Source organism: Struthio camelus, chromosome 1, assembly GCF_040807025.1.
Source record: "Struthio camelus isolate bStrCam1 chromosome 1, bStrCam1.hap1, whole genome shotgun sequence".
Lineage (NCBI taxonomy): Eukaryota > Metazoa > Chordata > Aves > Struthioniformes > Struthionidae > Struthio > Struthio camelus.
The window spans coordinates 82222224-82248229 of record NC_090942.1 but is presented as its reverse complement, the minus strand read 5'-3'; the positions used below and the strand labels follow the sequence as shown (position 1 = coordinate 82248229).

Here is a 26006-nt window from a genome sequence, read left to right as displayed (position 1 = left end):
TGTGTAAAGATAACTTGTTTAAATACTGATAAATGCAATAAACATAAAAATAGTCTTTTCAGGTAAACAATACTTTTTTAATTTTATTTTTTTAAAAAGCTACAGATGAAGAAAGTACAGTGTATCTGCATTTTAGGAAAGAATTCAACATATTGTTATAAAAGCTTACTTAGTTATTTGAAAATTGACTTGCATTTCTATACTGTCAGACTGGAAATTGGCTGAAAGACCATAAACAAAAGGGCAATAAGAAAGACTGCATTTTTGTCACAGCTGTCATGTGAGTCATGGATTTTCATGTGCTTTCAAAGTATCCGTGACTTTTGATATTTGGGGATTTTGCATGTGGGCTGGTAAACGTGATGGTTGAAGAGCTGAACCAATTTCTCTGAAAACCTTGAGTTCTGCCAAGTTAAACCCTAGACTGCACGGGAGGCTAATAGAGAGCAGGAGCTCAGCAACAACACTGTGGTTACACAAAGGATCAGACCAGTGAATTCTCACTGAGAGCTTTAATTCCTCCAGGGATAGAGAGAGTTCTCTTTCCCCACAACATTTGCAGTTAGGTTGAATTTGCAAAGGCCAGCTCTGGCAAAACAATGACTGAGGCTAAATGGTTTCTCACAGTAAAATACAAAAGAAGAAGAAGAAGAAGAAGAAGAAGAAGAAAAAGAAGAAGGAGAAGAAGAAGAAGGAAAAGAAAAAGAAGAAAAAAGAAGACAAGAAAAATAAACAGAAAAACAGAAAAAGAAAAAGGAGAAGAAAGAGAAGAAAAAGAAAAAGAAAAAGAAAAAGAAAAAGAAAGAAAAAGAAAAAGAAAAAGAAAAAGAAAAAGAAAAAGAAAAAGAAAAAGAAAAAGAAAAAGAAAAAGAAAAAGAAAAAGAAAAAGAAAAAGAAAAAGAAAAAGAAAAAGAAAAAGAAAGAAAAAGAAAAAGAAAAAGAAAGAAAAAGAAAAAGAAAAAGGAGAGGAAAAAGAAAAAAGAAAAAAGGGAAAGGGAAAGGGAAAGGGAAGGGAAGGGAAGGGAAGGGAAGGGAAGGGAAGGGAAGGGAAGGGAAGGGAAGGGAAGGGAAGGGAAGGGAAAGGAAGAGAGGAGAGAGGAGAGGCGAGGAGAAGAGAGAACAAGTGTGTTATCTATAACAGAACAAGCACCTCTTCACCTGCATCCCTGCCTTTGTCATGTCTTTCTCATGACACATCCGTAAATCTGTTGTAACTGTGCTGAGTTAGACCAAAGATCTGTCTGGCTCAATACCCTGTCTCCAATACCGGCCAAAAGCAGATGCCCAAGGAAAATTATAAGAAAGAGATACAGTGATACTTCCTTGGAACATTCTTTCAACTTCCAGAAATTTGCAGTTTAGGGACTTTCTGGTTTTGTATTTAATAGCCTTAGTAGATTCTTCTGCCATGAATTTGCCCACATACTTTTTGAAGCTGTGTAATTTCTTTTTTTTTTTTTTTGAAGTTACTGTCACTAAAAATTAATCAAAGGATTCAATACTAAACAATGATACTAAATAAATATTCAGAAAGCACAGGCAGACTTGCCAGAGGAGTTGCCCTTGGTCCTGTGGTGAACATTCCTTACCAAAAAAAAAATGAAGAGAAAGAAATCTTTCTATCTCTCCATTAATTCCTTTGTCACATAACTGGTATGAAAAAGTAGCTGACCATCTCAGGATATAGTAGAGCTAATTATACCCCAGAACTACTATATATACAAAATATAAAAGTGAGAAATAAAGATGGAAAAATAGTGTTTACAGTAAGAGATTCTGTTAATGGTTATTACAGCATGGAGAGAGATTTCAGACAGACAGACGATGATTTCTTTAAAAAGCAATGATTAGGCTATTTGTCCCTTTCCAAATACATTTGTTCAAGTAGAAGATAAGCTTTGCAAAGAGACATTGAGTTTTCTGGTCCTCGTTTTTTCATACTCAGCTAAGACACACAGGGCTTCATCAATCCAGCTTAAAGCCATGAGACCTGTAGTTCCTCTTTTACCCTCTGTGCTAGAAGTGAGGTGGCCAGGAGCTGAAGCCTGATCAATGTTCACTTTTGAAAATTCTAGCTCCTCAAGGCTTTTCCACAATAATTCATTCATTCATCATAAGATTGATAAAAAAGGCCTCATAGATTTCTTACAGACCTATCTACTTTTGTCAGAACTGGAATCCACTGCATATGCATCAGGGCATAAAACTGTCATGTTTCCTGTTCGAACATGCCAAGTTCCTTGGGGTAGAGATTATGCTTTCCACTGCCATACGCTAGTGAACATATAAACTCAGATGTTAAAACAATTAGAAGCACAATAAGAACTTCTTTCTTCTTTTTTTTTTAAGGGGACAATTTAATTCCATAAACACAAGTGGGGAAAAATTTATGACAATCAAAACCTTAACTTGCAAAAAAATTCTCGTAGACGTTGTAGGAAACCTGTTGTATAGGCCTTTAAAACCATATTGAATATAATGAGCAAAACAAAATTCTGCACTGAGACTTAGTTTTTTGAAAATGCCAAGGCAATTATGTGTCCTTAATTTGCATGGACAATTAAAGCATTGATGCTTACAAAGGAATAGTTGTAAGGGAAAATATTGCAATGACATACCAAAATAAGGCATTCAGGAGAGCGTTGGGTATTGTGAAAAATCTAACCTAACACAGCTTCCTTGTTCCCCATATCTACTCATCATTGTGGATACAATAAAACTTAGAAACAATCACGCGCATTAAGGCAGACACTTAGTGTGGAAGATGTCACATCAAATTATTATAATTCAATAAGTTCAAAGTTCACTAAAAATATCAACAGGTAATACTGCCAGCTCTACCTTAGATATATAAAGTGTATGTATGCTTTGGAACGCCCTACTGTCTTTCAAATGAGAAGACTGTCTTTCAAATGAGAAGTTTCTTTGGACTCCAGAGCCTGCATTGGCTCAAGGATGCAGCTTTGTGGTGGAGTGGAAATCAGTGGTAGAGTAGATTTGTCCAGCTTTGCCCACACCGGCCATGCAAAAATTGTTAGTCAAAACAAAGAAAGGTCTTTCTTGTTTATGCTGCTTTCTAAATACATTATTTACCTTTTGATCTGAGATCTTCTATCACATCTTTGGTTCACATCTTCATGCCACTCTCTTTGAGCACAAGTCATGGAAGCTTCTGGGTTTCCTGTTCCAGGTCAGAGGAATTTGATCTTTGAACAAACCATCACATACTGAGAGAATCACCAACATTAAACAGCATTATCAAAATACCATTCCAACGCATGCTCCAAGGAAAGATCATCACATTAGTCCATATAATTTGCACAGGCAGTAAGTTCCCTGTGAACGAGAGGCGCTCCAGGATTTTCTCTCTCTTCTGTTTTCTCATGTTACGAAAGACAGACAGTTTCTGTTGGTGCCTCAAGTTTTGACTTGAAATTCCATACATTCATTTTCAACTCCACATGCAAATCACTGAGACCGATATAGTGTCTTTAGTGCCTGTGTAATAGACAAGAAACCCTGTTCTCAATTCAGTTTCTGCTACTGCCCTTTAAATTATTATTTTTTAGTTTAACTACATGCTTTTTATTTATCTCTTTGGGGAAGTTTTATTCAATTAAGTTAGTTTTTCACTCTTAATGTCCTTGATCACATCCCTTGAAGAGGAAAAGACAGATTTTAAAATTACTCCTGCTTCAATCTCACAAATCATAGTGGACCATGGGAATTCCACAGTGCCATCTACTGCAAGATACTAGAATAACTGCTAATGCAATGTTTTGCTTTTCCAGTTTATCTTACCTCCCTGAGTTGTTCCAAGGTCTCTTTTTCTTCTGCTGAGATCCCAGCACATTTTGTTGCCATGTTAGTTTCTCTAGTTTTTATGTGTGCTGTATTTGTGGTCACAGCATTGCACTACTTATTTCCAACCCTAATTTTACCATTCATATTATTATTTTTTTTGTGGGTAGGTGTGGTAGAGCCATGCTGGTTTCTGAGGCATGACTACCCCCCTTGCCCGATCACTGGCATCATCTTTCCTTCAAGGAGACCTCGAGAAAATTCTCTTCAGAGCCTGTCATGATGATTGTTGATTGGCAAGGGGGGTGAGGTGAGAGATTCAAACCAAACAAAAGCACTAATATCCTTCCTGATGGAGCCAAATATGCCTTCTCTGCAGCTTCTGCTGGCTTTGAAAGCAAAAGATCAGGATAGAGAAATATACTGCTATTCAGTTTGAAAGCATTAGAGCAGAACCTAAATTGACTGACAATTCTAGCATGGCCTGGCACAGCTATGTATTTAGCAAGGATCAAAGCAACCAAGGTTCATGGGACTGTGTCTTCTTTCTTTGACGCTATGAGCTGTTCCATAAGGTAAAATTGGGAAGCCTAGTGACTAAGTGGGATATAAGTGGGCTGTAGGCCTTGGGTTAATCCCCCCTGATTCTTTTTTGTTTTAGAGAAACTTCAGGGCTCAGTGAGACACAGTAAGAAATGATTATCAGTTAGCATGATCACAAGCTGACTTAACTTAAATCAATATTTGGAATCAAAGTTTCTTTTCCTTAACTGAACAATTTATTAACTTTAACATATTAGAATAACAATAATATAAAAAATGAATATGTGATCATCAGTCTCCATTTTGTTCAAGCAATTATTATATCCTTCATTCTTCTTCTGAAGGGTTGACTGAGGGGACTTCAACTCTGTCCATGGATTATGTAGTCAAAGAGACACTTACCTAGCACTTGCCCACAATCTGGCTAGCCTATATTAGAGTGAATGTTCTTCACTGCAGCTGTCAGTGGCTGTAGTCTAAAAATCCCTATACAATAACAAAACAAAAAAGGAACAGAATGGGGAAAATATTAGGCTGGAAATCACAATATCCCTCCAAGCCAAAGCAAGGCATGTTTATTCCCCAGACTAGTTCTCACCTCGTATTTCATTGATTGCTGCCATGTTCAATCTGGATTAGCGAGATAATAATGAAGTGCAAAAATTATGTAAACACAGAAAAGATAATAAAGTATTGTTATCGCTTTATACGTTTCTTTAAATTATAGGCTTCCGTGTATACCGGTTATGTACAAATGTTTGAACATTAGCACACGCTTGACAATCCTAGGCAGGAAATTTTCCTTCATAATTATAAATAGATCTGTAGTCCATTAAGTACTAGCACAGTCATTAGCAAGTTATGTTTATTCTCTGATCAGAAAATAGATCCACCTAGCCATGCCAAACAGACATTGATATTTCTAAAATTAGACAAGAGAGGTCAGTAATCTTTTAATAGCACTGTTAAAAACTGGCATCCTAATTAAGTTATGAATTACAAAAGTTCTTTGAAGCTGCAACTACTTGCCCAAGGAGCACACAGATATATAAGGAGAAGTCTCTCATCAAGTCTCAATTCCTTTCTATATAAGTAATGCCCAGGAATCTTGAGTAAGGATTGATCCCAGCTACGTAAATGTCTTCAGAATTTGTTAGCTTCTTAATAGTTGATCTAAGGAAAGAGTAATTGTATGTGTGGTTTCCTTTTATTTCTGTATGTCTGTTTTCTAATTGTGAAGTAAAAATAAAATTGTCCTTTACTTTTACTTGTTTTGTTTTGTTTTGTTTTTTTCGTGGAAAGGGCAGTTGGCAAACCACAGAGGTACTTCAGAGGAATTAGAGTATTCCTCAGTTTGCAGTACCAGACCATGTCTACAATCACCAGCTTTTCAAAGCAGTACTCAAAGTTACCCAGGAGGCACTGAGATGGCTCCTTTCTAAGCAGTATGGAAGCCAGTCTGGCAATACCACTATTAGGAACTGCTGTGGAAGTGAGGGCTTACAATACAGAGCCTTACCAGAGTATCCACAGAGCAGGAGAGTGAGTTCAGCACCTGAACTTTGAAACTCACTCACAAGTTTCTGTGCATGATGACACTACCAAAACTGACCATGCTTGGCCCCATTCACCACAATCCTAAAACGCTTTTTAAAAGAGTTAAAAAAAATAAATTACAGCTCTCCTCCCCCAAAACAAAGGAGCCCCTTGGAATCCCGATGGTCTATCTCTGCAGTTTTCCCTAAACACTCAGAAAGCCCAACCATCCTCCCAACCCAGCAGAGGAGTGCAACTGTTCGTTGGTTTGGGGGCTATTTTCCCATGCAGAAATGATCCTCTGGGCATTGTAACATATGCTCAGTTCATATTTACCTGATCTATTAGGAGTAAAAGCAGTTCTGACAAGAACAGTAATTACAAGAATGTAATGTTCATTTCTACAGAAGGCACGGTGTCTGCATGCCTGGGAAGGGCCCAAGATGCTTACAGCATTTCTATTTTCCATGCTGTGGTGAATTTGGAACCTTTACACAGCTTAAGACAGAATAAATTTCACTCCAGCACAAATCTCTTGATCATTTCTCCTTCAAATGTGGGAAAACAACACTGAGAATGTGGAAAGTGTAGAGCACATCATAAATCCATGGACACAGGAACTCAGAAAGCTGCATAAGGCACATAAGGTCTGCTATAAAGGAAGCACTGTGCTTTCATATTATTTTCTGTTTGAAATCTACATGTGTGGTTTGGGACAAAGGTCTTTTAGTGTGGAAGAAAGAAGGTTCAGTGTTTTTCTTTTTTTTCTTCTTCTTTTTCTGTGTGTGTGTGTGTGTGTGTGTTTTTTTTTTTTTTCCTGAAGAGAGGTACGTCTCTGGAGAGACAGTGGAGAGATGTGATCCAATCTCTAGCATACATTACTGAGGGAAAGGGGAAATTTTTGAAACCACAGAAATAATAATATGGAGAGCTCAGCACCCAGGATATGGTTCATGTCTGTATAACCAACAGGTGTTTATCCAGAAATAGAGGTCTGAATGCTGGTTGACATTTGCTGAGTTTCAGTACGGATTTCTGATCCTATAATTGGGGTGCCCTCAGGAAATCTATCTCCAACACCTGATCCTACCAGAAAGCATACACTTTTTTTCCCTCTTTTTTCTCAGGTAGGCAGAGTAATTCCAGTAGATCCACTATGTAGCTATTTCAATCTTAGTAGCAGTGTCAGAAATGCCACCTGAATATCCCTACTATTCCTTTAGAAAACAAATCCCTAACACCGAAGAAGAGCTTACTGCCAGCCGTTATTTGTCTAAAATTGAGATGATGAGAATATTTACGTGTTGCCTGGCTTGTCAGGGCATCTGACTCTGTGTTTCACAGAGCCTGGGAAACCTTTTGGTTTGCTTTTTGATTTTTCTTATGTTCTATGTAGCTACCCTTTTCCATGTCACAGATGAAATGCAGAGTTAAAATCCCCAAAGGACTTTAAATATACATAATCTAGACAATCTAAAAACAAATTGTAGATGAGTCATCTATTTAATAGAAGAAGTCAAATCATCACCATCAGCTGTCACAATAAATACTATCAACTCTATTTTTGCCTGTATATGCTCTATATTAGGGACAGACATAGAAGTTGAATTTTGTAATTGATGTTCGCTGGGGCTATCAGTGGTGGGTTCATCTCCCCTAACTTTCAGTGTTTACACAGTAGGTTTCATTCTGTAGCCAAATGAGTACCTCCAAGCTCCCTCAATAATTAATGAAGAGGAAGCGGTACTTTTACAAACTTGTTTTAGTTGTCTAGCTTAGGATGGGATAAATCATGTTCTAGAAACTACTGATTATACTGGCTTGCTTATGACTGTAAATAGAGCCCCGTGTGACCCATTCAGGTACGGTCATCTATATTGTATCCAGCTACACTTAGATGAGCCCAGCCTTTCATGCTTGAAGCAAGGGACATGCAGTTATCACAGCACTGGTGACTGCAGAATCACAAGATTTCTACTCTCTTTATTGTGAAATTAAATGAGGTAACTGGAAAATAAAGTATGTGGGTTTTTCTTTTGTTTCACACATCTTGAAGCCCAAGTTTTGCTCTCATGCACACTGATCAAACTTCAGAGAGAGTTCCTATCGCATCAGTGGAAAAGCAGAACCTTGGTACCAATGGGAAAAAAAAGAGTTCTTGCTACAAATGAAGTAGGATATCATTGTGCTAACAGGTTTTTAGGACCCTTCCTGAAAACATACCTCAGAATACATTCTCTCTCCCACCCACCCCATGAAATTGTCAAAGGTGTACGAGTAGGATAGTTGAATGTCCTGCACTGTCAGATGATTGAACTGGAACACTGGAGAGCCCATAGACCTCTAGGGACAAAATAGGCTGAAGCTCAGACTGTTTTAGGAGGAATATGGCCTGCCTTCTTTGAAAGAAATAGTAAGATTCATATTATCTGTGGCATGTTAAAGCTTTTTTCCTAATTCAACCAAAATTTTGTTATAATTTCCACCTTTCCTTACATAAATGCACTTTTTGCTCATTCAAAGAAGTGTTTTAAAAACTACACATCTAAGATGGAGTCTCATTAACAAACAAAGATTTCTAACCCAAGTAAATCTGTACAGTATATATACTTCTTTGTAAATCTTTGTTAAATTGTGTAATAGAGAGGAACGGGAAAATAATATTTTCCTCCAGGGAAGCTTGTTTAGATGCAATGAATTTCAAAAGTTATTATTATTGCTTTAGGAAAAAAATATTTTTGCTTGTGATACAATCATGCAGAAACACTGGAGTGCAACTACAAATAAAACTGCATGAAAGGTGAATCAAACTCATGGAAATTGCAAGGACTAGTTCACTGTGCTTTATGCGCATGTTCTACAACACTGCAAATCACAGAGCACTGAGGTAGCTTGCATTTGGCTGCTTCTCCTGTAGGCTGCAGCGGGAAAACAATTGCTCTTCTCTGCTCCATTTTCTCCATGGGTTTTGAGAAAATAGGAACTTGTGGAAAATCCAGGTTCCTTATACAAGGAGGTATGTCTGTGCTATCTTTCATGTCTGACCATTTATGACTCAGATTCTAACTAGCCCCTAAGCATCTTCTATTATGAGAGGCAAAGTCCTCAGCAGGCTCCATGGAGGACCTAAGACAAGCCCCCAGGTACACGGGATTTTGATACCAGTGGCAGCCATCGTACTACCTAATCCCAGGCACCTAATTCCCCCTGGAATCCTTCTACAGGTTCTACTGGAGGCAGTTATGATCACAGAGCTTCTTGATCTGTGTTGACCTCTGGAGAAACATGTCACACAATTGCCTATACGAGGAGTCCAGGGATACAGCTAACCTAGCCAGCTAATTCAGTTGCTCAAATTGGATGGTATGCATACTCACCTAGATAATTACATGTGATTTCTCAGCAAACAGATTTATAAAAGCTGTTACACAGCTGTAAGGGAGACACCAATCTTTTGGAGCTCAAGAGGGATCTGATTTCAAAGATTTCATCTCTGTTTCAAGAGGTTTGTAGTGAATAGTGATGCAGGAAGGTAAGGTCTCACCTCAAATTTCTACATGTCTCTAGATTCTTAGAAAAGCACAGTGGTTGTGCAGATAGCAGGCTTAAATGAATTTATTCATCCTTGATTATAGTGGATTGGAAAACGCTTGTGGAAAGCTTAAGATGATGCTGTTAATATACAGGTAAAAAGCAATAGCCACAGAGCAGATGATAATGAAAGCAGTAAGACAGAGTCCTTGGGATGTCAAACTCTTTATAACCCAGCACTTACGCATGCATATTTGCCTACATGTATACAGCATCTTCTGTGACAAAACATCCTTAATTCTGCAGAAAATAAACATGGGAATCTCTGTCAAACAGATGTCATGGTCTCATACACACCAACTTAGTGTCCTAAATGCTAATTGAAATCATCTTTTGCACTGTATGTAAAGAAGAAAACAAACAAACAAACAAACAGCATGTTTAAAATTCTACCTTGAAATCTAGGCAGATTCCAGCAGGCACCACAAACCTGTGTTAGCACTATAAGCTGCAGGAGACAGGGGGGTTGTATTGAAAAATTTTGTTCTACCATACCTTGTAATAAACAGCTCTTTAAAAAAAACCTCTTCTGGTTACTGGCAGTGTAGGTAGGAGAGCTAACCTCCCACCTACTGGAACTTGCTCAAATCCATAGAAAGAATATCAGTGATTTTACTTTGGAACTAGCTCTGAATGTATACATATCTCATGTAAAATCAAATAATTTGTATATAACCACATCATAATGCCTTGTCTTTCTGCGAAATAAGAGTATATATTGTCAAAGTTTTCTGAGTAGAATTGGCTTACTTGTCACTGAAAGCATGCCCATGAAATATCGGATGGTATTTGTCCCCATGAGGAACTTTTGTTATAATCAGGATCTACATTTAACACCTATTGAAAATCGCCATATTTCCAATAAATTTTCTAAAGTAAATATATTTTTTCCTAAAATTGTTACCAGGTTATCATCATCTACTATCCTCTGCAGTTTTCCAAGGAACCTTTGGGACCCTGTATGGAAAAGTATGGTGTGCTACATACGAAAATATGTTCCTGGTACGTATCGGGCTTGGAAAATTCCACGGCTTGGAAACTTCATGACACTGAAGGATTTATTCTATCATCAACAGAAATTTTAGATCCTTTGTAGAATCTATCTTCAGCCTAAACACTGAAATAAGCATTGATGTAGGCTCTTTGGATCTATAAAGAGAGTGAATTTTCAGCTCAAACAAGTGCCTAGAAGTAAAATCTCCATCCTGAAAGGACAGAGTGAGTTTTAATAGGTATTTCAGTGCCAAGACATGTCAGTCAAATTATTATTGGCTCTAGCTGCACTCTCTCAAGCTGTTACATTCTTTACCTGCAGCAGAGTGGCACTCAAAAAGGTGCAAAATTCTTTTCTGCTTTTGAAAACACCAATGAAAGTTTAAAAAAAAAATCCCAAACCCTCCAATCTAATTTGTACAACTGAAAACCTCTGATCTACATACAAGAAGGACAGATGCACAAACTCCAACTGGAACTGTCCTGTGAAAGTTCAAAGTCCACAAAGCCAAAATATTTAATAATTCATGCAAAATCCATAATACTATCTAAGTCCTGACACAAACTGAAAGGGGCATGAGAGTATACACTTTCTAATCTTATTACTATTACCACACATGCCCATGTGTGCATGAACATACAGTATTCTATAATGTTGCACAAGTCACAGTAGTCTCAGGCTTGCTCTTCGTTATAATCACAACTTTTTAAAGCATTACTGCTCCATGCAAGCAAAAGCAATCCTACTGAAGTGTTACATAGTTCATATATTCCTAGGGTACTGGTCTTCTTCAGAAAAAAAAGGAATTTTATGGGGAAGAAGGAAAGAGGAGAGAGAGAAAAAGAGAGAGAAAAAGGGAGGGAGAAATCAAAACTGTTATTTTTAGATTACAATGTTTTGAAATGCAATCTGTCCTTTAAGATTTCCCAGCTGCCCTGCTTTCCTTGTTTTCTGCTCCTTTTTCTCTTATTGGGAGGGAAGGGTTGAGAGGGGAGAGGAAGTCATATATACACAAAATAGCTTTGTCTAGAAACTCTAAATGTGTTTCTGGCCTTGCAGAAAAAAAAGTGCTATATGAATTTCGGGCGTGGAGAGTAGGGGGTGTTTTATGGGGAATCACACTGCTATATAATTATAGATCTTGTATACATATAAACAAGCTCCACCTTAAGATCAGCAGAGAAAAGGCTTGCTTACTTGTCTGATGGCCAAAAAAAATTAAACTAGAGTAGGATATAAATAGAACGAAGAAGAAAACTGAGAAAAAAGCCCTGATGGCTGAGAGAAAATGATCTCCCTTGTGAAGGGGACAGAGTTCTGCTTACAAGCATCGCTAGATGTGGTAAGCCTCTTTTTTTGGACTTCATAAGATCTACCATGACACAAATCTTTCCTGCAGAACTTTTACACCATGCCTTGGGCATGCCTCCAAATGAATGTTAAAGAGTTTATTTCAAGTCAAAGCTCAAAGTGTGTTTCAGATAACATGAAAACACAGCGGTGAGAAATTCCACAAACAAAAACTTGCAACAATTCCTTACCCAGCACCACCATGCACTCATGCATGTCCTTTTTTCCTGGTGAGGAAAGTGCAGCCTGCTATAGCCACCCAGTTCTCTCCCTCACACAGCTCCGTATTCAGCTCACTGCGCTGATCCACACTCACTGTGAAATCTCTAAGGGATCATCTGCCACCTGAGAACTTCCAGACACAACTACATCATTTATTCATAGCTCTCCCACCTCCTAACTTGGAGCTGGAGCTGGAGCAGGCAGCAGGAAGCACCTGTAAGCATTTTATATCCACCAGGCGACAACTCCTCCCAACTTGTGGACTTCTCATCTGGCTGAATACAGCCAGGGACCTGCCACTTCTTCCTCAGGTAGCCAGAACCCTGGCCAAGGTGCGCGTAAGCAGCTATAGCTCGTGGGATGGAGGCATTTCCTCTCTACCATTAAATCCATCATTTACTATTACTGTCTTTTTCTCCATCAAGTAAGGCTGGCAATTAATATTTGCTCCTCTCATCCTTCCTTCTCTTCTCCCTCCCTTTTCCACCACCCCCGCACATTTAAGCCCTAGGAGGTTTCGCGGGAAGGAAGCAGGAGGTTGTACATTGTCTAAGAACAGTTTATAAGCTGCCCTTCTGGCACAAAACTAGAATCAGGACGTTGTTCAGCTACGTGTCTGAACTAGAGGAATAGATGCAATGAAACTAGATGCCACTGAGTGGTGTGCAACCAGTAAACTAGTCTACAGTATGCTAAGTAGCACATCACCACAGCTGCAATTCTCACTCCCTTCCTCTCTTTGACTATGCCAGGCAATATCCCCACCGTTACAGGAAAATGTTAAATGCACCTCGCTTTATTCTATGTTTACTGCATAACACAACAGTCTCTGAAGACAGAACTGGACCCTACGATGTGGGTCTGCGGACCATCCAGGAAGTTAAGTCAGCAAGTCAGAACAGGAGGAGCCAGAGCCAGAGACAAGACCACCAGCAATGCAGTTCAGACTGGAGCTGTCCTGGAGATGTGACTAGAAAGAAAGCTACAGCATAGACCTGGGGTGCCCATTCTGGAAATCTGGTCAGTAACTCAGAGGACAGGTATATCTACAACATCACTCAGGCATTTTGGGGGCCCTATACTGAGCTTAGATGGAGATTTTGTACAAATAGGCAGAGAGGCTGCATAGGTGGAGGCACTGGATGGGGCTGGTCAGGGCTACTAAGACCATTTTTTTCAACTCAGGGCACCTGTAATGGGGCAAACCCTTTTGTCTGAAGGGCTGCCAACACAGACAGCCTAGCACGGGCTTGTAACACAAGGAAATTCATATTCTTTAGTAATTCAGTAGTAGTCTGTCCAGTTGCTCAACTCATCTCAGCACACCAGTACTTAAAGGGATGGTCACTCAAGGGACTGGTAAGGTTAATAGACATATATTAAATTTGCCTTTCTCCTGAGTTGCAAGATGTCAGAAAGCAGTTGCCATGCAGATAGTTGGTGCCTGTCCACCTACCTCCATCCAAGAACCTAGCAGTGCATATGACAGGGCTCAGGGTCTTTCCATAGACAGCCAGATCAGTAGGAAAGATAAAACATATTTCATGGCATCTCCAGAACCTTGCTCTCTTCCAGGATAAAGTTGTGAATGGAATAGGGAAGTTTGCAGAAGTTTGTAAATAAAAGAGGCATTTGAATTAGGTTAAAAAGAAGTTCCTCAAAGAGGTAGGAAGCCACATCATTCTGACTATTAAGTATCATGTACTAGAGCTTTTTCCTAGCTCTTTTTTCATAACCAGAATAAGCTGTCCCCCATCCTTCATCCTGGGCTTTGAGATCAGCATATTTAACCCCTTGACTGTCTTCTTGAAGCCAACTGGAGAAAAAGCATTACTTGCTTTTGTTTGGGTTCAGCTAGAGCTCTTAGTAACATTAGTGGTTATATTAATCATTCAAAGCATCCAGAATGTTCTCCCTTTTTTTTTAATGCCATGAGATAAGACTGTTTGATGCTCTTGCAAGCCTATCTGAAGACACCATATCTCTGTCTGAAGAGAGCCACTCATAATTCTGTCTTCTGATGTAACGTCTTTACCAGTAGTACTGTCTCCCTCCGCTCTTGAAGCCTAAACATAGTTTTGCAGTCTAAATCCAAAGTTCCTCTTTGGTATGACCAGATGTTTAAAAGGAGAAGACAAACACTTTAAAAATAAAGTCATAAGTTTAAGCTTCAAGTCTGAAAAGAAAAAAACCCTCATGCAACTGGTGCCACTTCCAGTCAGAACCACCCTTGTTGCAATGTGTTTCATTTTATAAACCTTAGTCCTCAAGGGCAAACAGCTAATTGTTTTAATGGTGCTGTGCAAATATTCCAGAGATGAACAATCCCCCAAACACCTGCTGCTGTACTTAATGCCTGTGCATTTACTTCTAGCCATAACATGTATATGTATAATCTCTCTGTGAAGAGACAGTATGGAAAAAGCTAAAAAAGCAGGAATGTCCAAGACACCTTTTTCTCCTCCCCCTTTTCCTAGTTTTTTTTTTTTTTTTACCAAAAAGACAAGAAGAGAATATGCAAATAAATGTGACCACAGAGAAAACAGCACCTGAATTTAATTCATATTAAAATATTCACATGGCAGAAGACACACACACACACACACACACAATCAGGAGTTTTATTTGGTATGGAAAAGTGGCCATGGAGTGATTGGAGGCTAAATTACTGCTGAGTGTTGACAATTTGCTGCAAATAAGATTTTATATAAGGTAGCCCTCTAGCTGCATTATTTGCCTCCAGCATGGAGGCGAACTGGAGGGATCAAAATTAGCCTGGGGAGCTACTGCTCCACAATAGACTATTGACCATTCCTGTTTGCTCTCCTACCCTCCAGCGGCAACTTACTCAGGTGCCTCACACCCTGTGAAAGCATCCCACAAATGGCTTGGAGGAATAAGCAGGAGCAGAAACAAATTCTTTCATAAGCTCAGCTGGCAGTTTATGCCCAGAAGCAAAAAAAATGATAAACTTCATAAATTTCACCCTCATAAGTTAACTGCAGGTATTATTCCTATTCAAGTGCTTAATCCTACCCTCACTTTCAAACTGCTTCCCTCCATATCCGTCAGCAACAAATTCCACAGGTTGATTAGATTCCACTTTAGAGTACATTGCCTTTTAAGTGCTTTAAACACATAGCCTGCATTTTACCATGCTGATCCAGCATGAAAAGATAAATGGAAGTGTCCAGCTAATTACAATCCAGTCAGCCCTCATTCTAGTAGAATGAGAGCAGGTCTAGTAACCAGAAATTATTACTGGCAAGGATGTTCTTTGGATTACGACATTAAATCCTAAACTAAGAAGATTAAGTTTGAGCTCCCGACCACCTTAGAGATTTCCAGGATGTGAGAAAGGGCAGGGAATGTTAGGCTGGGTTTCTGAAGCCCTGATCCCAGGGAAACTTTATCAGTTAGTTTAATGGGAGCACAGTGATATACTGGAAGTATCCTCAGTGCAACCAGTATATGAAATCTGGAAGTTTTCTTTCTCCTGCAAAAACAAGTTAGGATGCTACCACAAATGTATTTTTTTAGAGGCAAAGCTCCCACAGTAATCAATATAGCAGTACCTATTCGGGAAAAAAGGAGCATTGCAAAGGTATTTAAAAATTTCGAATCAATGGGTCAAGTTCTTCAATACAATAACTTCTGCTACTTCTTTGCTCTGGTCAGGATATTTACCTTTTGTGAGTCTGAAAAAAAAAAACACAAAAATCTGTCAGGATTCTTTTTACCATATGTCTCAATGTCAAAAAACACTAGTTCCATAAAATCAGAATTCTTAATGGAAACACGATAATTTAGAATAACCTTGTGTCAGGAAAACACTCCTAAATTTTGAATGGAATTTTCTGTGAAGTTTAGAGTTTCAGTAATTCGATACTCACCTGGAATATAGGTTAAAACCTTGTTTCACTGAAAAAATATTTATTTATTTGAATAAGTGGAACCACTCCAAAATGACAGGAAGACTGAATTTCAGAACTTCCAATACACTCACAGTCCACAATTGCCCAAAATAAGCTTCTGTTATCTATGTCTCAATAAAGCAGAACAAAGAACTTAATTTGTCTCCTGTCTCCCTCGGGAGTGTAAGCCCCGCTGGCTACTGTGTGTTCAGGATAACCTGTGTATTTAGGGGCAGTCTAAAGCAGATGAAAATTGCTCAGTTTTAAAGCTGGATGGAACTTTTTTTCCCCGTTGTGCAAGGAAATCAACCGGAAAATTCTTTTGCCATGCATCGGAGATTAGAATGCCTGGGAAGGAGGAAAACCAAGGACCAAGCTGAGGTGAGACAGGAGAGGGACATGCAAGACGCTCACCAAATAACTTCACTGTAGACGACAGCCTACTGATCTGGGCTGTCAGCTGGGATATAAAAATCTGGATTACACCTCTGTCATTCTCTGCCAATCCACACAAGTGCCCTAAGTAGACATTTCTTAGCTGCCCCAAGGTATCTTTTCATATGTGTGTGGAAATAATTTACAAGGTTTTTCAGTTTTCCTTAATCTTGCCATTACACAAATAAAAAAACCTTTCTTGAACCTCAAAAATGTTCATGGAGTGAAGCGCTGATCTTTCTGCTATTGAAAGCTGTGCACTTCTAAAGTACAACCTTCTGAAAATGTTGACACAAGGAGCCGGCTGTGTTAGTCCTGTAGAGGATTCTGCTATGCAAATGGGCATTGAAATAACAAAATCATCACAGCAATGCTAGCTATTCAACAATGAGCTGCCATTCGTTGCCAGAGAAATACTGTGTTGAATGAAAAGCATTTAGAAAAACATGACTACAAAGGGAAAATATGAGCAATCAACCTAAAGAAATGAGCCACGGAAGCGTATTTTATGAAATGTCTTCTTGACTCTCTCGAAACATTAGACATGCAGACAGAGATATCAGAGAGGTTTTCTGTTATTTCACATACAGATGGTTTCAATTTTCGATTCAGCACCCCAAAAATATGCCGTGTTTAACGTGTCTACCTGTCATGTTAAGCTCTTGAATGGAGGAGTCTGAAAGTCTGAATGTCAGGAGAGAACCTGAAGAGGCAGAACACCAAGACTTTAATTCCAGCCAGTGTGCCTATGATGTAACAGTTGTGTCTGTTGTGAATTCTTTCTCTAGTTCTTCTTTATGACTGTCTTCCTCTTCATTGAAAATACAGAATACAGTCCTACTCCTTGCACTATATAGTAGATGTGAAGAAGCGCTCATGTGAGTACAGAATGAAAATTATATTTCAGAAGCTTTAGCAGAGCTCTCCAGAATGACCTCCAACCTTGAAGTCTCTTATTTTATTAAATCCATAGGCCTGAAATATAACATTGCCTAATTAGCAGATGTTGAACCAAAAATTAAAATTTTTTTGTTTCAACTTTGGCAAATATTTTCTTATCAGAACTAAAATTACCGGTAGAGACATAATGTCCATAAAGAATCCTCAGTCCAAAGTGACAGATGGCTTTACTCTGCACTTTGCTTTGTTTTCCTACTGGCACCATTAATACATTCATGTAAATGGGTATAAATAGACCCCCAACATGCTGTACTCTCAGACCTCTGCAGCAGATAAATATGGAAAGAACAGACTGGTGAGAAGATATGGGCGGGAGTAGACAGAGAGATGTCTTCATTCAAGAAATACTCTTCTATTTTTCAATCCCAGTATTTGCACATAAGCAGCTCTCTTTACTGCATGTGAGATTCTGCACAGAGGGTTGGGAAGTAAATTGCTCATAGTGCAGGCTAGTACAAAAGCAATACTTTCTCCACCAGGAACAAGAAAGTAGAGCACAAAAGGAATTATTACTCTTAAAGAATGCATATTTCTCTTAGGTGTTCCTGGAACAACACAACTTCAGTTTGCCTAGGATAAGAAAATACATTGGGAACCACATAAAAACACCACGTAGGCATCACATGATTTTAATAACACAAATATATTAGATTAGGAAAAAAATAATATTGAAAATGAAACTAAGGAGATCTACAAACAGCTCTAGCCATGTTGGCATTGCACATAGCAATACAGATGTGATTTGGGTCATTTCATGGAATAAATAAAACAGGTATATTGGCATATTCTCTATCCTGTACAGATAAGCAGTGTCCACTACTAACACCAAGAGGCCAAGAGACGTGGTGCTTGAATATATTGCATTTGCCTTTTTTGTGTCAAGGGTTATGAGTTATAAATTTAACAAAGTACATTTTCAGGCAAAATGTGGAAGCAAAGAGAAATTGCAAGTGGATTTCAGCTCTCACCTGGGCCTGGAGCTTTCTTGATTATTCAGTCAACAGGCCAGGAAGGTATAAGAAAATAAACCAGCTCTAAGGTAACATCTGGCAATTTTCTTACACTTTGTTTCTTATTTAGCTGCTAAAATACAGACTGCAAACACTCATCAAATAATGAAAACACTGACTCACAGAAAATCTTTTTCTTTCCTCTTCATTTTCATCTTTTTCCTTTTTGTTTCAAATCTTCTTACCTAATTTAGGTGTCAGCCTACCTTGTAGAAATGCTGTCAATTTTATGACATTGTTTCCATTAGAGTGTGCACTTTTTCATTTTGGCGAATGTCCTTAATAAGAAGTGCCGTCAAAATTAAAACACTTGAGGGTAGGATTATGTCTAAGTATATCCACTACTTTTGCTTGAGGAAAATAGACTGCTGCTGTCACTTGATAGGTACTTAATCTGTTACAACCGGAGCATTTTTTTCTGCAATACTGCTTTTACTGACTGATGCATATTCTCCTATGACATTTTCCTGGAAAATTTTTCCTCCAGCCATAGATAGTGGTCATCAGCAAAGAAAATAACATTCCAGGCATGCAGCTGGTTCTAATACATTGCAGGCACAACATCTGAGCCCTTACCAAGCCACAGTGTCTGCTCCATGATGCCATCATGCCCTGAGGACCTGCACTACTTCTGAAGCAACCGAGATGCACTCTAATCCAGATAGCTCTAAGGAAAGATGAGCAGCCTCTTTAAAAAAAGGAGAGAAAAAAAAAAAAACCACACACATTCAGCTGACCAAATCATTATATTGCCTAAACACTCTTGGTGGAGATCTAGTCAAGTCAAGCTGTGAAGAGTAATGCTAGACCTGATCTTTCTCCTGCATTTGGAGTGAATCTGGATAAAAGGCTTTGGTGTGGGCTTGCCTTTACTGGCTATCTAGTTGAGTGCTATGGTCCAGGGGCAAGCTGCTGGTAATAAAGACTCATTTGACAATGCTCAGAACTGGATGATACTTAGAATTGAGGAATAAAGGACAGAAGCAGGGATAGATGATTTCCACAGTTCAGATCTTTCATTGCTTTTACGTCACTCTCCACAATTCTTCATTACAGTTACCTTTGCACTTATCAATGATATTGGAAGGTTGCTGATATGCCAGTAGTCAAATGAAAACACTGCATTTCTTGTTTCTATGCCAAGTGGAGTCTAGCTCAAAATCCAGTTATGTCAGATGAAGACGCATCTCTGAATGGAGTCAGGCTGCTGAGGGAGAATAATTATTCAAAAATTCCCAGGACACTCACACATACTTAGTGTAGCATGGTCACCCTCAGGCATCCAAAAACTATGAGTAAGCATCCTGATGCCATTTCAGAATGGCGAGGCTGAATTTCTTTGAAAACAGTGACATTGTGTAGTTTTTGTCCCTGTTCGGTTTTTAACTCCCACTAGCTCACTTGTGACATTTAGTTTTGCCAGCTCTTGCAAATTCACAGCAAGTGAACTTTGGTCCCAGGATCCCCACATGACTTAATTATGCACTCTTTCAGCCCCATGATAATTCTCCAGTGCCCAAAGACAACTAATTCCCCCCTTTGCCTCTAATACACATCTGTTTCTTCTGCATCTGCAACAGGTCTTCACCTCCTGACCAAATCTGTGTAAGGCAGTTTTCAGAAGATTTCCCTACACATCACTCAATTCCAAGCCAGAAGCAACTATCTGAGATATATTCTCTTCTCCTCCCATCCTGGAATGGAAATTAAAGGAAGATGGTGAGAAGAAAAGAGAGAATCAGAGTGTTAACTGACTCATTTTTTTCGTACAGCAATGGAGTCAGCTAAAATGATGGGTGGTTTCTGTTCTGCTCCCATCCCAGGAAAATAACATCAGATGCTGTCTTTCCCCCAGATTCTCTGGCAGTGTGGGCAAAATGAGAAGCAGAGGAGACGGCTTAGCCTCCTGCAGAAACTCTCACTGACTGCTCTTCTCCCCAAGGCAGCCAGTCAGAAGTGTCCTGTGAAAAAGCCAGCAGTAGACCACAGCTTGGCAGAGCTACCTGACTTCCAGCAGCAGTGGTCAAAGACATGTGATTAAGGTAAGCTGGCACTGTTGCTCAGAATGAGCTCAGAAGCCAGGGTGGCTCCAAATGAAGTAGGTGCTGATACTATCAATAAATCCTGTGCTTTCTCTCCAACCCTCTGGCTCCATTCTGCTCCCTGAACATCAAACTAGACGAAAGTAGATTCAGGCTTCTTTGCACAGCTTGTGACAGAAAGTGAGAAGAGCAGGACATGCTTGGCCTAAGGAGTTTTCCTAAGGTGCCAAGGGAGGGAGGGCATCATGACTGAAGCCTCTCCTAGCCTTGTCATGGTTGAGAAGGAGGCAAGTGACTCAGGCTGATGTAGATTAACTTAGCCTTCCGCCTGTTTCAGTTCAGTCTGAGCCAAACGGGGATCTGGCATAGCTGGGTACATTGGTAAGGGCACAAAGCCAGCTGTGCCATTCCCTCCTGTAGGGCTCCAGAGCTGGAATTCAGACTCTGTTTGGCTGGGTTGCTGTGCCCCAGCATCGCTAGGCTGGACATCTTTTTTAGATATTAGATTTTACATGTATGTTTTAAATAAATAGCCTGTATTTTAGGAGCACTTAGCCATAAGTATATAAACTGCTCTGAGGTTTACCCCATTGGAATTAGAATGAACCTAATTCATAATTCAGACATCAGGCTAGAAACAGCTCAGCTTCGCTCCATGGACCTATAGCTTGATGTCTGAACTGCCCACGAGACGCCCTCTAATCCCAATAGCTGTAACCTAACCTCAGAGTGGTTTCTAAACTTACTAAATAAATACACTTTTTAAAGAGGAATGCACCATATTTATTAACATTTTTGCTCCATTCAGGCAGACTATCATTTTAGAGCTGTTCCTGTGGGAGAGGCTGTAGAGAGACACAACTACATTCAAGAAAAATTTCAGAGCAGTCTTCTTTTTCTTAAAAAAAAAAGAAAATAAAATCCAGCCTACTCTACAGTTTAACTATGTTTAACTAAATACAGGATATACACAAAGATATATGTTTCTGAGCTAGAGAGGGCTACCCCCATAAGCACTTACCCCTGCAAAAACTTTTATTACATGAGTAGCCTCGCTGAATTCAATATGAGTGTCTACTTAGGAAGGTTACTAAAGAATGGACCCAAACTGTCTACCCTTGTGTTGGTTTTTAAATCAGTGTTTTTTTCCTATGCTCACATTCTCACTTTTATTTACTCAAGTAAATAAAAAATAATTTTCCCAGTTAAACTGGAGTGGGGGCATTTTGTTTTTCCTTAAAGTGTGCACTCAGCCTTTGCTTCCACTTTGTATCAAAATCTTGTCCATTACCAAAAGCTACTTTATAAGCATCAGTGCACCAAGACAGAAAAGCTGAATTTGCAGTGTTTTTGCAAGAGGAAGGAACACAGTAATAGCATGAAAGTCTGGCTGTCTGATCAGATCATGGCTTTCAGATTTGATCTTCATTGATAATTTTTCAACTTCACTCAACACCTCGTATACTGGAAAAGGGCTATGCAGCAGGGACTTTTCTGAATGCCTCAATACCACAAACTGTATCTGGTCAGTCTGTCTGCTCTCCATGTGTGCCTGGCTTCACAGCAAATAAATGCCAGAAATAGCATTCCTACAGGATTTCCAGTTCAAAAGCCGCAAGAATGCTCTTTCTCATGGTATGGCACCGTGCAATAAAATGGTGTCATCTGGAAAATTACAGTCTTGGAAGCAAATGTTTTTCCCTCTTCACTGATTTAAATCATCTAAAAATAGATGAGTTGTCACATAACTTTTATATTTGCCAGGGGAGCCCCTCGTTTCATCTAGTGACAGTAGAAGAAAGGTATCCCATGACAAGACAGACATATCTCCCTAGGAAATCCCCAAGGAATATCTTTTTTCTTCAATTGTGCAAACTCCTCAGAAATAAAATCTGAAAGCAATTCATCAAAGATTGAGGACCTCTTCAAGGTCACTCCAAGCAATGATTTCACAGAGTATTTATATTGTAAAAATTTAGGGGGAGAAGAGAGGAAACCTCATGGACTACACTTTCCTCCTGTTTTCTTTCTGTTTTCTTAAGAAAGATTTGTTAACATTGAATCTATGCAAAAACAGACTGCCACATTTGCAGGATTAAGAGAAACATCATAGAGTTCACGTGCCTAATCAGCATAGCTGAGCCATTCTTGGCTGATGTTTAGCTCGCAACTTCAAACACTGGAAAACCTTACCAGTGAGAAGTCATGTAAGTACTTAACATAAGAAGTCGAGGCTTCTTGATGTTCAGCTGATCAAGAAAGATTTCATTTGTTTGTTTTTTTTTTTGACTAAGAAAATAGATCTGTATTATTAGGATGGATTTTTTATTACTTAGGGAAGTTTGCCAAAGTATCAAATACACTAGCGTGTTCTTCTCTGTCCATCATTTCTGACTTCCCTACACAAACTTCCCCTAACAACAACTTCCCAACACTTCTGCCATTATTTGGAGCCAGTGTAAACACAGATGTTTTCCAAGGGGCTTCAGGACACCACCTGCCCTCCCTAAAGCCAGCCAGTCACACATCTGAAATAGTTCCAGTCTCCATTTACCTGGTGACTTTGACAGAAGCTCAAAGAAAAAACAAAATCCCCATTATGAGAGTGAGTATCTGGTTCCCACCTTTCTTTGACTATTTTGGCATGGTCAGCAAAAACACTTGAGCCAGAAACTACAAGTGTAGCCCTTTAGTTCAAGCTGACAGGATTCATGCTGTCACTGTTAAAAGTTCAAGGGCTCAAGACACACTGACGGTATGAAGATGCTCAGACACAGAAACTCTGGCAATCTCTAGAAGACTACATCTGTAATTCTATATGTCTTATCAAGGATCAGAGGTTCCTTATAAGCAAACTAAGCAATAAATTGCAGTGGCTGAATATATCTTTGCAGTTTTCAGTGACTTACTTCTAAGAAATGCTGATGACGGAGAAAAGAACAAGTTTCAGGTAGAGAGCAGAATTATCATGAATGGCATGATAGATTCCTTTTCAAATAATGAAAGTGAATTGAAACAATTAAAAATAGAGTACGTCAATTAATGGCTCAACTGCTCTTCTTCTGGTGATCATCCCACTGTTACTTCTCTCTACCCTACCTAATGGATACACGCAAGTAAAACTTCAATAGCCCTTGTAAAACTTTGGCCTCTCTTTGTTTTAGAAAAGAATGTTGTTGCCTTTGTTGGCATCTACCTTTCTAATAGCAACTCAGTACTAATTTGTAATAATACATAGTATAAATTGCTCTGCAAACCCTAGGACCAAAAGACATATTCCAAAGCAATTTTTTTAAGTTGGAAAACCTGCCATTCCTCAGAGCAAAGGTTCTTTGCTGAAAGCACTTCCTTGCTCAGCCCCAATAATTAACATCTCCTGGACTGAAAAGAAAACACCCTTATTTGGCACACAGAGAAGAGAGATTTGCATGCAAGCTTTCTTCTACATACTTCTGTTCAGTAGCTGTATACAAATCAGCCAGGACAGGCACATGACATGCTTTCACATGAAATGCGCTTGTGAGCCATAAGCCTGCTAGAAATTCACTTGTCATGTTACTTAGCTTCATTCCTACACTGATGCACTATCAACTTTAAATTCTCATTAGGTAAAAACAGGCATCTTACATTTTCATTTCAGGCATCTGGTCACCCGCATTAACAACAATGTCGTGGCCATATTTTAACCATTTTATCATTATTTTTCTTCATATTTTCTTATGCTTTCTGAAAGGTTATCTGGCAATTATGAGCAGTTGACACGTCCTTCTCTTAAAAGTGACAGCATAACAATGGTTGATGACATAGTTCTACACAGGAAAAATTGCCTCAAAATCTGTATGGAAGAAAAACACTGCTGGCCAGATTTTTAAAAGTAATTAAGTGCTGGAGTAAGTAGGGCAAGCAGACACCTACGAGGATTGTCAAATGACTTGATTTTTAATCATTTAAATGCCTTTAAAATCCTAGTCCCTTTTAGCAAGTTGAAGATATGACTAAATAAGCCTAAGAGCTGGGTCACTCTTTGCGAATATTCATTTTAAAATTCATGGCAGTTTACATTCTGTTTGACTGTGTTCCTTCACTGTAGATCATCTGCAACTGTGCCTTGGGGCATGGCTGCTCATGGCAGGTGGGGGAAGGGATCGAGATCAATGAAGGAAAGAAGAAAAACTGTACTGGTAACAGCCTGTAAAGGTCAGAGGTCTTTCACCACAGCTTCCCCCCCTCCCAAGTCAAAACTCATGAGTATTTGTGAGGGGGGACAAAATTATTTGCAAAAGCAGTCGAGTCAGCTTTCGGTATCTCAGAGCAGCATTTTGGAGCAGAGAGCTAGGAAGGAGAGGGAGAAAAAGAAGACATACCAAGCTACTCCTGCTGCTTGTGCTATAGCACAGAGCCCAGCCCAGCTTCCAAACTTGAAACCATCAGCAGAGATTCACTATCACATCCCATCTCCTTCTTGCACTCCTGCAAGCTCATCTCCATCCTTTCTGCCTTTCACTCGCTGTGCCATCAAGACTCGCTATAAGGCCAAAGCGGCAGCAGGGTGCTCCAAGCTGACAGATGATGATAGCATCTCCTAGAGGAAAAAAAAGGAAGAAATTATGAGAAAGAAGGAACATCCCTGCAACTTTGCACTATTGTTGGCACAAGAAGGAAATACCTGAATTGGAGTTAACATATCGGTTTGCGTGAATCAGTACCAAAGAAGCTGTGCATCCACTTGGACCTCAATGCAGATGGAGTACTTTTGTGGGGGGGAGGTCCCTCCATGAAGAGGAAGAGTTGGATTTAGTTGGGATGTTTCTGGTCAGAGCATGGATATACCGCAAACGTAGACATTCAGAGAGTGCCAGTCACAGAATGGTATTGTGCTAGTTGGAATTTGTGTGTTTCTCTCAGTTGTAAAAAGCTCCCTGCTAAAGGAAGCTGATGGGGGGAATCTCTGCAGGGGAAAAAGGAATACGGGCCTTGTATTGGAGTCAGGAGCTGCTGTTGCCCATCTCTGAGCACTACATAGATAAATTGAGCCTGTGTCTATTCCAGGTCCACTTCGTGAGGATTTTAAATCAGCGATATGGAGAATGGAAGGCCAAATAATACGGGAAGCTGGGGACCAACAGAACCAGTTTAATCATTTTAATCAGTTCAAGTCTCACAGTATGTTTAAATTGCCCCTTCCTTTCCTAATAGAGGTTACATTGACTGCCATGATATGCTGTGACAGCACTGAGCATGCTCAAGTAGTGACTATTACTTTCAAAAAAATTGTTTTTAAAGTATTTCAATTAGTTTGCATCTGTTTCATCAGAACGCCATGTTTTGAGTTGTAAATTCTATATAAATTGAGTGTTCACATCAGAAGTATTGCTGCAATACTGATTTTTTTTATTTGAAAGCAAATCCCAGTCTATTCAAGAAGTTCAGTAATTATCTTATCATAACTCCCTCCTGGGTTGGCATAATTATATCTTAATAAAGGCACTATTGTTCAATATTTCTGTGCTTGTTACTGAATTTTAGATTAAACATATATTTAGCACATGTCCACCCATATGTTCTGCTGATGTGAAAGAATGTGCACTCTAGAAAAAGCAGAAGGAAA

At 39.2% G+C, this 26006-nt stretch overlaps 1 long non-coding RNA gene across 2 annotated transcripts in view; it reads right to left on the bottom strand.

Annotated features, from left to right (window-relative positions):
• Positions 1–12422: 12422 nt before the first annotated feature.
• LOC104146597 (uncharacterized) overlaps positions 12423–26006 on the bottom strand; it is a 40696-nt gene continuing 27112 nt past the window's right edge. For both annotated transcript variants that reach the window (XR_011142658.1, XR_694699.2), the window contains one exon: positions 12423–24980. This is a non-coding gene — a long non-coding RNA (uncharacterized lncRNA). The remainder of the gene's footprint in view (positions 24981–26006) is intronic.